This window comes from Phyllostomus hastatus, unplaced genomic scaffold (assembly GCF_019186645.2).
Source record: "Phyllostomus hastatus isolate PE091 unplaced genomic scaffold, TTU_PhHast_1.1 phas_scaffold_28, whole genome shotgun sequence".
Lineage (NCBI taxonomy): Eukaryota > Metazoa > Chordata > Mammalia > Chiroptera > Phyllostomidae > Phyllostomus > Phyllostomus hastatus.
The window spans coordinates 11,348,554-11,359,772 of record NW_025334022.1 but is presented as its reverse complement, the minus strand read 5'-3'; positions in this window follow the sequence as shown (position 1 = coordinate 11,359,772).

The window sequence follows — 11,219 nt, the reverse complement described above, 5'->3', positions numbered from 1 at the left end:
TAAAATTCACCTAAGAATCCATCTGCTCCAGGACCTTTTTTGTTGGGATTTTTTTTCTACTGCTTCGATTTCATTAGTTGTAATCTGTCTATTCAGATTCTTTGATTCTTCTTGACTTTGTTTTAGGAGATAGCATGTTTTTAGGAATTTATTCATTTCTTCCAGATTGTACAATTTGTTGGCATACAGTTGTAATTAATATTTTCTTATAATCCTTCATATTTCTTTTGTGTCAGTTGTTACTTCTCCTCTTTCATTTTTTATTTTATTTGCTTGGGTCCTCTCTTTTCTTGATGAGTCTAGTTAAAGGTTTGTCAATGTTGTTTATCTTTTCAAAGATATCTATTAAATCCATTTGACCTAATGTGTCTTTCAGGACATCATTCCCTCCTTGATTTTCTGTCTGGAAGAATTATCCATTAATGTCAATGGTGTGTTAAAATTCCATGTTTTTATTGTGTTACTGTCATTCCTCTTTGTGTCCATCAATATTTGCTTTATATATTAAGATGTTCCTATGTGGTATGCATAAATGTTTACAAGAGTTATATGTTCTTGTGGAATTGCTCTTTATCATTATGTAGTGTCCTTCTTTGTCTCTTTTTGAAGCCTTACTTTTAAAGTTTATTTTGTCTGATATAAGTATTGTTACCCCAATTTTTTTCATTTCTGTTTGCATGAAATATCATTTTCCATCCCTTGACTTTTAGTCTGTGTGTATCTTCTGTTCTGATGTGGTTCTCTTGTAGACAACACATATATGGGTTTTGTTTTCTTATCCATTCTGCTACCCTATGTCTTTTAGTTGGAACATTTAATCCATTTACATCTAAAGTGACTATTAGTAGGTATGTATTTATTGCCCTTTATTCTTACAACTATATTTTTCTGCTTTTTAAATTTTTTCTTCTTTAGGAAGATCCTTTAACACTTCTTGTAGCACTGGCTTGGTGGTAATGAACTCTATCTTTTTCTTGTCTAAGAAGCTCTTTGTTTCTCCTTTAATTTTAAATGATAGCCTTGCTAAGTAAAGTAGTCTTGGTTGTAAGTCCTTGCTTTTCATCACTTTGAATGTTTCAAACCAACCCCTTCTGGCCTGAAATGTTGCTTTTGAGAAATCAGCTGACAGTCCTATGGGATCTCCCTTGTAGGTAACTAACTTACTTCCTCTTGTAACTGTTAAGATTCTTTTTCTGTTTTTAACTTTCACCATTTTAATTTTAATGTGTCTTGGTATGGGCTTCTTTGAATACATCTTTTTTGGGGAGTCTCTGCACTTCTTGGACTTTTGTGTCTTTTTTTTTATTTCACTAGGCTAGGGGAATTTTCAGTCATTATTTCTTCAAATATGTTCTTGACCTCTTGCTCTCTCTCTCTTCTTCTGGTACCCCATATGATGTGGGTGTTTTTATGCTTCATGTTGTCCCAAAGGTGCCTTAACTGTCCTCATATTTTTTAAAGTTTTTTCTCTTTGCTACTCAGATTGGGTGGCTTATTTTAAAGATTTTATTTATTATTTTTAGAGAGAGGGGAAGAGGAGAGAAACATCAATGTATGGTTGCTTCTCATATGCCCCCAACAGGGGACTTGGACTGCAACTCAGGCATGTGCCCTGACCTGGAATTGAACCAGTGACCCCTTGGTTCACAGGCCAGCACTCAATCCACTGAGCCACACCAGCCAGGGTTGGGTGGCTTTTTAAAAATATTTCTTCCAAATTTCTGATTCAATCCTCTGCTTTATCTAACTTACTGTTTATTTCTTCCACTGTATTCTTCATTTTAGGTATTGTATTCTTCATTTCTGATTGGTCTTTTTTAATGGTTTCTATGTCTTTTTCAATGCTGTTTAGTGTCCTTATTACCATTACTTTCAGCTCTATATCTGATAGATTGCTTGCCTCTATTTCATTTAACTCTTTTTCTGGAGTTTTGTCTTGTTCTCTCATTTGGAGCCTGTTTCTTTGTCTCCCCATCCTGGCTGCCTCTTTATATTTATTTCTATGCATTAGATAGGGAGATATGCTATGACTCCCATTCTTCATGGGGTGGCCTTATGTAGTAGGTATCTTGTGTGGTCCAGTTGTGCAGTCTCCTTGATCACCTGAGCTGGGTGCTCTAAGATTTTCCCTTGTATGGGTTCTATGGGCCCTCCTATTGTAAATGAGTCTTGATTGCTATTGGTCCCTTTGTGCCTGGGTTTGACCCTCAGTTTAACTGACTTTGAGACTCAGCCTTGCCTATGGTGTGTGAAGTCTCCATTAGAATATTCTACTTGTGAAGCTTATTGGATCTTTCTCTGATGTTGTCTAAAGCTGGTCACTAAGTGTGTTGGTTCTGGGCCTGTTGGGAAAAACTGTGGTTCAGATCAATATCAGACACTGCCTGTGACTGTTCTTGGACAACCTATTTATACCTGGAAGCAATCCACAGTTTGTGCCTGCCTCTGCTCCATATGGGTGTATGCAGGAAAAATGAGCTGAGCAGCAAGGCAAGCTTTCACCAGCACCAGGCCCAGGGGTGAAGCAGGTCAGCAAAAGTTCCAAAGCCCCTGAGATCTGCTTCTGCCTTGGGTAGGTCACTTTAGCCTTTCAAGTTTCAGTTTTTCATCTCTGTTGAGCCCTCTTGAGCTCTCTGCTTTATTGTAGCCTGTGGAGGTTGTAAGCATGTTGCTCTTGGATCCTAACTCCAAGGTTTTTCCATTATGAGTTTTTAAACTTTGAATATTTCTTTTTCAAACTTTTTTCAGAAACCAGCTGGAGTTGGACTGGGTTTGACTTGGATACCAAACTGGGTCCGGGGAAGGACTGGGTCTTACTTGGAATCTTATCTTCTCATTTGGGCCTTCTTGATCAATAAACATTTCCTTGCCCCAAACTCTGATGTTTTCAGTTCTGGTCTTTTTTTAAGATTTTATTTATTTATTTTTAGAGAGGGAAGGGAGGGTGAAAGTGGGGGAGAGAGAGAGAGAGAGAGAGAGATATCAATGTGTGGTTGCTGGGGGCCGTGGCCTGCAACCCAGGCATGTGCCCTGACTGGGAATCGAACCTGCGATGCTTTGGTTCTCAGCCCGCACTCAATCCACTGATCTATGCCAGCCAGGGCTTCAGTTCTGGTGTTTTTGAAGCACCAGGCACTTGAACTTTTGGGCTGGGAAAACTAGTAGCTGATTGTAGATTCCCTATAGCTTTCTACATAAGCACTTGTATCATCTGCAAATAGGGCCTGTGATTCTTGTAAGGAAAAACACAAAACACAAAAACAGGAGTCTTGTCATAGTACCTAAAGGCAAGGGCAAAGCCTTTGGAATCTTCTTGAACTGAAAGAAGCTGAACACTATATGAAACTTCCACATAGGGTTTCTTCTCTATTTTTGGAAGTTTCCTACATTCATCACAATAACTCAAGTATAGTTTCATATAAATGACCTAATTGCATCCTTTCAGTTGAGGAGATCTGAGAAGGATGCCAGGGCCCAGGAATTGCATTTGGAAGGCAGTAGGACATGTTCATACATGTCTAAGGACATTGTGGGGAACAATGTAAACTGTGAGTGATTTCTGACCATTAGGTCAGAAATTTCCAGATGAATGGCAGAGTCTGGTCCAGGAGTAAATTAATCAGGAGGACCAATTTCTGCAGAAATGTTACATAAGAGCAGAACCACTGGGGATGTGCCTCTTAGGCACTCACACGTTCTACCAAGGCAATTATTTATTTTTTTTAATAGCAAGTTTCCGCAAGGCTATGGAGCATTGTAACCTTCATACAATGCTGGTGGAAGTATATAATCATGAAGTTGCCATGGAAAACAGTTTGGCAGTCCTTCCTAAAGTTATACTGAGAGCATAACTTGTAGGATGCAATAATAAAACAATTTTTTCTTCTTGCTATTCATGCAAGTCTGCCATTTCATATTAGTTTTTTTTTCTTGTCCCTTGGTGATATCTAGGGTATGTCACATAACTTTCTTACTTGTTATTATAAAATAAAAAAATCCTCCTGTCAGTTCTGGTTACAAAAAAGTTTCCATTTAATGAGTGCAAAGAGGAAGTAAGAAACCCTTTTGAACCCTTTGTTCTTATGAAGTCCAGAAACCCTTTCCTCATCCTCCTAGATTCTTATACTGCTCATTCCATGAAGTCCAGCTCTGATTACACAGCACTTGAGACCATGCCACCTAGAAGTGATCACTCCCACATCTGTCATTGAATCACAACACATGCAGCCTCCACCCCTCTTGTGGTCCTTAACAAAAAATAGCTCTCCCTTACCCCTTTCCAGTGTATGTGTGTGTGTGGGGGGGCTATCTTCTCAGAAGTGAGGAGAACAAGTAGGTGCCTACACTCATTCTGCTTCAGTGACTCCTGTTCATGTTTAAACTGTACATCTCCAGAAATAGTGGAGTCTCAGAAGAAATTTGCTGATTGGCTCATAGTATATATTCTTTGTGTTGGCACAAAGTTGGGAGCAGAGATTTTACTGACTTCCCTTCTGCTTATTCTACTTACATATAGCCAGAGGCAACCTTAACATCATCTTAATGGAGTTACTGATAGAGAATGTCCTCAACTGAGTATGATCTGTTTGTGAGCAAGTGCTGTTTTTTGAGCAATGTCACAACATAAATGCTCTATTTACCTTTATTTTAAAGATTTTATTTATTTACTTTTGGAGAGAAGGGAAGGAAAGGAGAAAGAGAGGGAGAGAAACATCAATGTATGGTTACCTCTCACCCATCCCCTATTGGGGACCTAGTCTACAATGCAGGCATGTGCCCTGACTGGAAATCAAACTGGCAACCCTTTTGTTTACAGGCCAGCACTCAATCCACTGAGTCACACCAGCCACGGCTCTATTTACCTTTGAATTTGACTTAAACACAACATTTTTTTAGCTTGGTAATATATTCAAATAGTTCAGTCATGAAACATAATTTAAAAGATATTTGTAAACAAACAAACAAGCAAAATATAACCAAAAACACTAAAATAGAGAACAGGCTGACAGTGACCAGAGGGGAGAGGGTAAGAAATTTCGGGGGAAAAGGGGAAAGGTTTACAGGAACAAGTATAAAGGACACATGGACAAAAACAAGGAGCAGGTGGAAAAGGGTGGGAAGTGGGAAGGGCTGGGGGGTGGGCTGGGATGGGAGCAAATGACAGAAAACTGTACTTGAACAACAATTAAAATTAAAAAATAAAAGTTATTTGTGTCCCTTTTCCTCATCCCTTCCCTTTCTGAACAATTCAGTCCTGGCACCACTAAATAGGAAAGAGAAAGATAGGTGCATTTTCCAAAGGAGAGAAAAGAGCTGTATTGGCCTGAGCAGGGCATGATGAGAAAGGCTTCAATACTGGGAGAGTGGCTCATCATAGAGAGTCAGTGCCAAAGAATTTGTGAGGAAGGCTTCCCAGATAGGAGACAGCTAGGTGAGGGAAACTGGGATTCTATTTGGTTGAAGAGATTGCCTGCATGGAGGCAATGTTTGTCAGACTGCATCAGGATTTCAGAGTCTGAGCAGGGTGAGAAACATGCCCATGCAGAGTTGCCAGCAATCTAAAGAGGGCACCTTTATAGCTTTATATATATAAAGACACACACACACACACACACACACACAAGTATAGAAATATAGATGTAGACTGGATCCAAGATGGCAGAGTAGGTGGAAGCTGCACTCACTTCCTCTCAAGAACACATCATAATTACAACTAAATTATAGAACAATTAATCTGGATAACCATCTCAAGACTAACTGAACACAAGTCTTATACTTACTGATATACAGAAGCCACATCAAGACTGGTAGGAGGAAGGGAGACATGAAACCAGCTGGCCCTGCATCTTCTATATGAGGTAGTTGAGAATCAGGAGGATGTCTCAGCTGCTAAGGTCCCCCATGAGGAGTGTGGGGGTCTCAATTCCCACTAGGCTCCCAGACATGGAGAACCATTGCTAGGAAGATGAGCCCAGAAAGCATATGGCTGCAAAAATCATCAGGGATTCTGTCTGCCTGGGTGAGAAGAAAGGCTGCAAAAAAAACCGAGGTGTCCTCTTAAGTGGACAGAATTTCAAATTGCAGCTTCAGGCACTCACACTTCATTCCAGCAGAGGGACAGCAGCTTATAGAGTTCCAGAGTTCTAAAGGGAGAGACTGAGTTGTGTGGCTTCAGATAGAAAACTGGAGAGACAGCTTCCAATGTCTCTGTAATGAGCCTCTCTTTGGCATTGCTCATGGATGCCATCTTTCCTGGCCTGAGCTCTGTCCCCACAAGGCATTAGCTTGGGGAGCTGCAGTACCCCTACCCTGGTCAATATCAGAAGCCCTGCCTTACCCAACTTGCACATGGCTATAGGTTCTGTCAGCAATAATCAGCATGGGCCCACATTGCAGTCTTTCTTGAAAATGTCTTGAGGAATTTTTGGGCAAGCTCAGAAGGTGACAGGGACACACAAGAAAAGGATGAGTTTTGGGAAAGGGCCAATTTCTCCCACACCTTACCAGTGCTAATGTTTCTATTTTGGTCCCTCTCCACACACAGCATTAACCGGGGGGGGGGGGGCGGGGGGCTGTACTAGCTCCATCCTGGTTATCCCCTGAGGTTCTGCCCTACCCAACTCACTCATAACTGTAGGCCTTGCCAGTAGCAAACACAGCCCATTGTTTCAGTCTTTCTTTGAAAGCTCTGAGGGAGTTCCACATGAGCATGGAGGGTACTAGACAAACAGAGAGAAGCTGAGTTGTGTGGCTTTAAGGCAGGAACAATCTTTCCACACACCTGACAGGCACCACCATTTCTTTGCTGCGCCTTCCCTCCACATGGTCAAACTTTAACCTGCTCTATCCTGATGAACTCTAATAGCTCCACTACTAGAATACTCTCTGAGACCTTACCCTACCACAAAGGTCCCCAAGCACTAGGCAGGTGACAGCTAACCTTGGTGTACTCTGAGAATTTTGCCAAGTGTCCGCAGATAAAGCACTGGCACAAGGTTTGAATTTGTATTAATTTGGTGAACACCACTCACCTTTCTTGTTCACTCCCAAAGAACCTACCTCACACAACCTGCATACCACCAAAGGCGTTTTCAGTGGTTAAGCCTAACAGCAGCCTTTTGCTGACCTGCCTCAGGCCTGGTGCTAGTGGTAGCTCACCTCATAAGCAGCTTGGCCACAACCATGTGTACTAAGGCCCAGCATAGAAAACTACCAACCATGGATCACTGTGTAGCCACTGATAGGCAGCCAAGAGTTAATCACAGGCTATGTCTGATATTCACATACACTGGAGTCACTCCCAAGAGCCTTCAGAACCAACACACATAAGAGGTGGCTTCAGATCATAATAGAACATGACCCAATTAGTAGCTCCACAAGTAACACCCAAAGGGAGGTCTCAACAGACACCAGATCCTGCTGGGGCAAATTTGCTTCATGGGGTCAGCCTACACTCAGCAGTTCATACACTGTGCTTATGGCCAATTATCACAGCAATCCAGCATGAGGATCAGCCTCAGATGCAGACATGCCAACAACCTTCAAGAGAGCTCACATAACCTACAAAAGGAACATTCTTCAAGCACACAGTTCAGGTAATCAGGGAAACTGAATCATTAGACCCAACAAGCCACCTACTACATAAGGCCACCCTTCCAAGATTGGGAGACATAGCAGATCCACCTGATAGACAAAAACAAATACAGAAAAGGCATACAAAATGGGGGAGATAAAAAAAACATGCCCCAAATAAAAGTATTAGAAAATCCTCCAGAAAAAATAAGTAAATGGCATGGAGGCAAGTAACCTGCTTGATAAAGAGTTTTAAAAAAAAAAATGGTTATAGGGATGCTGAAGAAACTTACCAGGAATTTATATAGCATAATAAAGGACAGAGAAACCATGTTTAAAAAGTCTGAAATAAAGAATATAATATCTGAAATTAAGATTGCATTAGAGAAATTAAAAGCTGATTAGATGAAACAGAGGATCAAATTAGCAATTAGAAAAACAAGGTAAAAAAACGCACCCAATCAGAACACCAAAAGAAAACCCATTTTTTCAAATGAGGAAGTTTAAGGGACCTCTGAAACAACATCAAGTGTAACAACATCTGCAACATAATGATACCAGGAGAAAAGAGAGAAAGGAAGGGATTGAGAACTTATTTGAAGAAATAATGACTGAAAACGTCACTTACTGTATAAATAAAAACACACACAAGTACAGAAAGTACAGTCTCCAACAAGATTAACTTAAAGAGGCCCACACCAAGACATATCATAATTAAAATGATAAAGGTTAAGAACAATGAGAAATTCTTAAAAGAAACAAGAGAAGATAGTTACCTACACAGGAGCTCCCATAAGACTGTCAGCTGAATTCTCAACAGAAACATTTCAGGCCAGAAGGGACTGACATGAATATTCATAAATGATGAAAAGCAAAAACATACAACAAAGACTATTCTACTCAGAAAGGCTATCATTTAAAATTGGAGAAATAAGACTGAGAAGATGGCAGAGGAGTGAATGTAAATCACACTAACCTCCTCCCAGGGCCAATGTGGAACTACAACTCAATTGTGGAGAAACCACCCAGAACAAACAACGAAGCAACAGTGAGACAGAGCACCTGTGAGAGAAGCTGTATAACCTTGGACAAACAGAAGAATAACTTGTGCCACAATCTGGTAAGGAGTACGGTAGAGACTCGAGATAGCTGGCTGGAGGCCTACAAGTGGCAGTGCAAGAGGGATAATTAAGTGGCAGTTTGGATCCCCCTGAGAAGAATGAGATCTAAATCCTAAGCTAGGAATCCCAGTCTAGAGCACCAGAGCCCAAAAAGTACACAGATAACAACCAGCAGCAAAAAGTGGCAGGATTACAGAGACAGACAGCTGGAGACTCAAGAGCTGTTTAAAGAGCCAATGCACAAATTTTCATTCACAGCCACTTACCCTGGGCTCTGGCAAAGGTGGGGAAGAGTGGAGAGGAGAGACTTGAGGAGAGACTGGGGACAGAGGCCTTGGAGAGAGAACTGAGAGAGTAGCTGCTTGAATCTTGGTGCTGAGCCAATCCCCATAAAGCAGCAGCCATCCTCCTCTGATCAGCAGTGGCCTGAGGGGAAACAATAGCCCCAACCAAGGAGGGATTTGACCCAGCCCTATGGTGCTTAAACCTGACCACTGAGTGCAAAGTGAGTAGATTAACAACAGAAGGAGACACCCAGGGACAGCAGATCCCTGGAAGTATCAAACAGGCTGTCTAAGGTCACCATCTGACATCACCAGAGGCAGATCTACAAAGAAAAAAAAAAAGTGGTAAATACAAGAGGCTACCAAGATGAAATTCACTGTGGTCTTTTCCATGATTTGTGATATTTTATCTCCTGCATAGCTTTTCAACATTCATTTCTTGACCAGCAAATTTGTACATATTAAGATACTAGATTTTATACTATAATGTATTTCAATTCACATATTTTGCTCCTCCCTCCTTTTACCCCATTTTACCTTCCTCTGTCTCCTACTTATTTTTGTCTCCAATTTTAATTTTTAAAGTTAAAATTTTAATTTCAATTTTTAAAGTTAAAATTTTAATTTTAATTTTAAAACAGACCATTTTTCTTTTCTTTTTTTTGTCTTTCTTTTATTCCTCTTTCATCCTGCCCTTTTATTTTTCTTTATCTTCCTTTTTTCCTTTTCTGTACATCCCAAATATTAATTTTTCCCTCTCTTAGACTGTCTTTTGTTCCTCACTCTTAGTATTTCCTCTCCCTCTAACATGTCAAAATCACTTCCCATTCCTCTAAAACTCTATTAGATTTTTCTTTATTTCTTTTTTCCCCTCATATTCCCATACCACTTATATTTTTTTCTCTTTTTTCCTAAATTTTTATTTATTACTTTTAGAGAAAGAAAGAGCAATTTGTTGTTCCATTTATTGATGCATTCTTTGGTAGATTCTTTTTTTAAAATATATTTTATTGATTATGATATTAGTTGTCCCATTTCCCTCCCTTCACTCTCCTCTATCCTGTCACCTTCTCCCACCCACATTCCCCCCCTTTAGTTCATGTCCAGGTGTCATAAGTTCTTTAGCTTCTACATTTCCCATACTATTCTTGCTCTCTCCCTGTCTATTTTCTACCTACCATCTATGCTACTTATTCTCCATACCTTTTCCCCCTCTCTCCTCCTCCTACTCCCCTGTTGCTAACCATGTGATCTCCATTTCTGGGGTTCTGTTCCTCTTCTAGTTGTTTGCTTAGTTTCTTTTGGTTTTGTTTTAGGTGTGGTTGTTAATAACTGTGAGTTTGCTGTCATTTTACTGTACATGTTTTTTAAATCTTCTTTCCTTAGATAAACCCCTTAGATAAACATTTCATATAATAAGGGCTTGGTGATGATGAACTCCTTTAACTTGACCTTATCTGAGAAGCACTTTATCTGCCCTTCCATTGTAAAGGAAAGCTTTGCTGGATAGAGCAATCTGGGATATAGGTCCTTGCCTTTCATGACTCGGAATACTTCTTTCTAGCCCCTTCTTGCCTGCAAGGTCTCTTTGGAGAAATCAGCTGACAGTCTGATGGGAACTCCTCTTTAGGTTACTGTCCCCTTACCTTTTGCTGCTTCTAGGATTCCCTCCTTCATTTTTACCTTGGCTAATGTAATTATGATGTGCCTTGGTGTGTTTCTTCTTGGGTCCAACTTCTTTGGGACTCTTTGAGCTTCCTGGACTTCCTGGAAGTCTATTTCCTTTGCCAGAATGGGGAAGTTCTCCTTTATTATTTGTTCAAATAACTTTTCCACTTGTTGCTCTTCCTCTTCCCCTCTGGTGCCCCTATAATTCGGATGTTGTAATGTTTAAAGATGTCCTGGAGGTTCCTAAGCTTCTCCTCATTTTTTTGAATTCTTGTTTTTTCATTCTTTTCTGTTTGGTTGTTTCTTTCTTCCTTCTGGCCCACTCTACTGTTTTGAGTCCCAGTTTCCTTCCCATCACTATTGGTTCCTTGTGCATTTTCCTTCATTTCTCTCATCATAGCCTGCATTTGTTCATCTAATTTGTGACCAAAATCAACCAATTCTGTGAGCTTCCTGATCACCAGTGCTTTGAACTGTGCATCTGATAGGTTGGCTATCTCTGGGTTGCTTAAAAGGATGAGTTCTGGGATTTTGATTTGTTCTTCTGTTTGAGCCATCTCCCTCTCTCTCTCTC